The sequence below is a fragment of the Boleophthalmus pectinirostris genome, unplaced genomic scaffold (genome assembly GCF_026225935.1).
Source record: "Boleophthalmus pectinirostris isolate CB_2022bp ecotype Guang Dong unplaced genomic scaffold, ASM2622593v1 HiC_scaffold_21, whole genome shotgun sequence".
NCBI lineage: Eukaryota > Metazoa > Chordata > Actinopteri > Gobiiformes > Gobiidae > Boleophthalmus > Boleophthalmus pectinirostris.
In genome coordinates, this window is record NW_026571175.1 from 37,318,646 (window position 1) to 37,324,232 (window position 5,587).

The window sequence follows — 5,587 nt, forward strand, 5'->3', positions numbered from 1 at the left end:
AGTATTGATGTCATTGGATAAATGCATCACCGTGTTGTTGTGTAACAGACACATAAACCACATCCTCCTTCACTTCCTGCACACGTTTACTCACCGAGGAAACTTGAAATTTGAATATGTCTCAGTGTTTTTGATCAACGCAGTGAAGTTTTCAGCTGCTGCTAAAAGAGCAGGACTAGAGGACAAAACTGTATAAGTTAAAGTCTAAAATCAAATTATTTAGTTTTACTTCATCATTATTGTATTTTAGATAGAACCACTCACAGACTCTTGTAACAAACACAGCTGGACAAATAAAGACATTTTATTGAACTGCCAATGGAAGTCCTTTTTTTTTTTTTTTTTTAACTGAAGCTTCTCTGGTTGCACACCAAAACTTAATTTGAACAACTCACATATTAACAATAATAATAATAATACTACATCTGTTTTATATAGTGCTTCTCACAGTAACTAAGACACAGGAGAAACAAACTCAAGAAGTGAGGAAACTGTAATGTTTGGGGGTTAAAGGTGTGATGAAAAGCTGATCTTTGAGTAGTTTTTTGAAGGAGTTTAGTGAGTCTGAGTTTCTGATGTGGAGGGAAAGTTCCAGAGGGTTGGACGACCCAGGACAAAGGCTCGGTCCCCCAGGGTCTGGTGCTTTGATTTGCCTTCTGACTGTGGGCGTGAGGAGGTTTGAGGAGCTGGTCAGAGTGTGCAGGAGGCGCTGGGGCTGGAGGAGGTCAGGACGTGTGCAGGAGGCGCTGGGGCTGGAGGAGGTCAGTGAGGTGTGCAGGGGCCTGGTTATGGACGGACAGAATGTGATTATGACTTGAGTCTAAACAAAACCAGTTGGGCTGAGAACAGAACAGAAGAGTCTATGATGGAGGATGTGACATTTTTCGTTTTCTTTCACGTCACGTCTGTACACACTGTAGACAGACTCACAGCACAGTGCCCACTTCTGTGTTAAGTCCAACACTTGCACCACAAACACTGATCTCTGACCTCTGGTCAGTGTTTGGGGTTAAGCGTCGCTTCCATGCAGCATTTAATTCTGATTATGAAGCACTTACAGATCTTTAGAGATGGTTACATGTGTTTTGTTACCCAATAAATACGGCTTTGAAAGATAAAATATTTGACTAACTTGGATTTCAACCACAGGGAGCCCACACAACTCTGACATTCTCGAGGAAAATGATCACATGACCTCCTTAACGCTTTGGAGTTTAGAACAAAATGTTGTTCAATGTGACAAAACTGATTACTAAGCAAATTAGATGATAAGAAATGGATTATGCAGTGTTTTTTTTATGCCAGCCTCATTTTCATATTGTCCATTTAGTGACATGTGCAGTTCTCAGCTCCAGTGTTAAATTAGACTTGGTTCCATATCCAGAAATAATAGTCCTGAGGTGTTACTAATCTGATAAAGTTTCATGTTTGTATCATAAAAGTGAAATATTTTGGTCCTGAACAGCTCCACTCCTGAGTTTACAGTAGTTCTAAAGTCTTAGAACTTTTTTGTCAGTGTTTATGAATGTTTGCATTATGTCACTGTATCTGATCAAAATTCCACCAACAGAGACGCACTTATAAACAGTCTGTGTCTCTGTCCCAGCAGATTTATACAAAACCACTGATTTGCCTCTTCTGCACCTGCCTCTCCTGCACCTGCCTCTGCACTGCTCCTGCACCTGCCCCTCCTGCACCTGCCCCTCCTGCACCTGCCCCTCCTGCACCTGCCTCCCTGCACTGCCTGCACCTGCCCCTCCTGCACCTGCCCCTCCTGCACCTGCCCCTCCTGCACCTGCCTGCACCTGCCCCTCCTGCACCTGCCCTCCTGCACCTGCTCTCTGCACCTGCCTCCCTGCACCTGCCTCCCTGCACCTCCTGCACCTGCCTCTCCTGCACCTGCCCCTCCTGCACCTGCCCCTCCTGCACCTGCCCCTCCTGCACCTGCCTCTCCTGCACCTGCCCCTCCTGCACCTGCCTCTCCTGCACCTGCCTCTCCTGCACCTGCCTCTCCTGCACCTGCCTCTCCTGCACCTGCCCCTCCTGCACCTGCCCCTCCTGCACCTGCCCTCCTGCACCTGCCTCTCCTGCCCACAGGTCCACTCAGGTCACTCTGGTCTCTGGTACGTTCCTCTTTTACCCTCACGCTGCTCACGGATTAAACCTAAAAACAGAAAAGGTGCTGAGGTAAATAATAAAAAATTAGACTAAACAAATGAACAAACATAATATTAACAAAACTAAAATATATTACACAGATGAACAAAACTAAATGAGGAAACCAACTGACATAAACAAAAATAATAAACTCATTTCAGAATAAATAAAATAAGCAGTTCAGTTCTCCACAGCACTTTCCTCTCATCACCACATGAGGGCAGCAGAGAGCAGCTGTGTGACTGTGTGCACCTGCCAGGGACTGCACCTGCCAGGGACTGCACCTGCCAGGGACTGCACCTGCCAGGGACTGCACCTGCCAGGGACTGCACCTGCCCAGAGACTTAAGATAAATCTGTGCAAATAATATTGAATCTTTTGTTTTGTAAATTGTAAACTCTAAAGTCACTCATCACAAATGTTTGAGTAACACAAGAAATGACCTCATGTGAAGTGTTAAAATCAACTCTCACAGAATCATTTTTAACATTTTCTCAGGGTTTGTTTGAGTCACTCTCTTCTAGAATTAATTTAACATTTTTGGAAATGTTCATTAAGTAACACTGGACCAAAGTTCTTTATTAACCCCGAAATCCAGAGTTATATGAACATTTAGAGAGTAAACACATAACACTTTGTAGAGTTATCCTGATTTAACTAAACAACACACAGAGGAGTTTTATTTTTACACTTTATTTGAGTTAATTTAAGATGAAATTATGAACAAAACTGGTTCAAACTGGTCTCTGAAGTGGTGGTGGGAGGTGGCAGATTAACACTAGTGGAAGTTGAATTAACTTCAACCAGATCAATGTAACCCGCATTTGAGAGACTTTTATTGTTGCGGGTCAATTCCGTTTCACCCCGATCTCCCCCACTTCCTTTAAGTTGCGGAGTCACGTGTCACTTCCTCCTCCGCTGTGGCTGTGGCTGTGGTCTGGGCGTCGGCAAACAATTTCAATAAACTTTTAAACTACGAATCGTACAACATCCACAATTAGGTGAGTGTTTTGCCACATTATTAGAATGCTGCCGATTTAATGATCACGTTCAACAATTCCGCTAAACTACTTAATTCTGTAAGAATCGCTAATGCCACGTCTCCGATCCTCATAGAGCCTCCATATAGATTGTGCAAACTGGGCCGTGTGTGGAGAGAAGATCACAACGCGAAATTCAAAGGCACCTGACTTTCCTTTTGTATTAATAAGAAAACCGAAATGAAGGTAAAAGATTGGTTAATGTGGTCGCTAACTTTGTTTGTCGCGACCTGGATTAATTTGTGCAGTTTTAGCACAGTTACTAGTATTTGTTAAAACTCCGGTGGAATTCGTCAATTGAATTGAGCGTAGCACTTTACTTTGAAACAATATTGAGTTTATCGGCCTCTGCTTGGGCTTTGTTTGATAACTTTTTGATTTAAGTGCACTTACTGAATTTATTTTACTTTGACTTAATAACGATTAACTTAATAATTCTTAACTTAACTTAATTTAATTTAATGTAATTTAATGATTTAAATGATAAACTTAATGACTTATTGAATTTAATTGCTATTGATTTTTTTCACTTATTGACATTGAATTCATTCGTGAATTGAATTGAATATTAATTGTAATTAATTGTTGAAAATACTAATCGTTATGGACTTTTTGGGTCATTAGTCAATGACTGACTCTGATTAATGAATTAATTGATATCTTGAATGTACTGATTAAGTGAACATGAATTGAACTGTTCACTTGTGCTTGTATGTACATTTAATTTATTTTTGGTTATTTAAGACCTGTTAATGTTTTATTTAAATGATATTCATTTGAGTTTTTTTTTTGGCCTTTTTTAGGTCAGGTTTTTTCTATGGACTGATTCAACTCCAGCTTCACAGAAACTCAACTCAACTAGGAAATGAATGATGGCGAGTTTACCCAGAAACCTGAATCAAAATACTAGATAACTGGACTGTTTATTTTTTTTTTTTGTTTTGTTATTCCTGTGCTCTGTAAAAATTTATTTTCAATATACTTCACCCAACTTCATATTCATGTCTTATGTCTCTTCATTCACACTCGGGCTCCTCAAAGAACATTCTGCTGATGCTGCTTTTGTAAGTAAGTGTTTATTTATATAGCGCTTTTCACAGACATTTTCTGCCCCCAAAGACGCATTATTCAGCATTATTCAGCATTATTCATTCTGTGGCCGTATCTGCCCCAGCCCTAACACATCTTCGTTACATCAACTTCAACACACATTTAACTTTCAAATATTTAAATGACACTTTTTCTGTGTTACCCCTGAAATGTTAACCCTCCATGTTTTTCTGTGTGTGAAATAAACTTAAATTAAAATCATATAAAAAACAAACTTTGCATTAATTTCTCTTCCTTTTGTGTAAAAAGTTCCTGCCTTTTGGATTTCTTATTTTTTTTCCACTTCACTGATGTAAAACTATGATAAATATTGACCAAGAATTATCCACTAAAACCACCACTACCACTACAAAAAAACCTGAAACTCGTCTGTTCTGTGTCTTTATGTCTGCGGGGTCAGAGCGGCTGCAGTGTGCTCTGTCACAGGGAGGGGGCGCCCTCATCTCATCCTCTGATGAAGACAAATCCATTTATCAATAAAAAAAGAGAAATCCAGAGAATCAGACGCAACGGAAATGACTCATCTGCTCTGGTCTTTCACTACTAAAACATACTGTTCATTTAAGTCTGTGTGTAAAGTTTGTATTTATAAGTCGAGTTCATGTAACATCGTCATCATCTCTGTGGTAGAATTTGCTGTGGAACTGTCAGATTACAGATGTTTCTGGTTCATTTCTCTGTATTTTCTGGGTTTATCCACACGAAACAAAAACCTGGCACAAAGTTCAGCCTCTTCTCTGTCTGGAGAAATAAAGAAAAGTCAAATTATTTTTTCACAATTTTCAGAAAGTGGCGTTATTTTAAAAACATAAACTGTTTGCAGTGTAGAGAGTCTCATTATTCACCACACTGAGTTTAGAAGCACTTTTTTTTTTTTAAACAGATTTTTCTGTGAAGATAAAGCTAAACATTGGCATGCTAATGTGAACTTCCTGATATTCTGTAATAAAACCCTTTTTAATTAGATGCAGACAGAACACAGCAGATTTACTCTGACCTCAAGAGCTGTTTATACAAAACACGTCTGGACTGGGGCAGGACACATTTATATTAAATCTGTCCATGTTCTTCCTCTTATAAAATAAAATAATCCTTTTATTGTCTCCGATGAAATTTGTCTTGGGACAGAGGGTAACATGCTTTATCAAAAAAACACAAAACAAAAACAGGACAACACAACAGAAAGCAGCACATAAACAAACACCACAGTCCAGCGGTGTCCAAACTTTTATCATCAAGGGCCACAAATCTGAACACAGATGAAGCAGAGGCCGATCGAG

The 5,587-nt window shown here is 39.8% G+C and overlaps 1 long non-coding RNA gene across 1 annotated transcript; it reads left to right on the top strand.

Annotated features, from left to right (window-relative positions):
* Positions 1-3,063: 3,063 nt before the first annotated feature.
* LOC129410080 (uncharacterized) lies at positions 3,064-4,458 on the top strand. Its single transcript, XR_008632713.1, has 3 exons — positions 3,064-3,158; positions 3,274-3,383; positions 4,001-4,458. It is a non-coding gene; the product is annotated as an uncharacterized LOC129410080 (long non-coding RNA).
* The last annotated feature ends 1,129 nt before the right edge of the window (positions 4,459-5,587 follow it).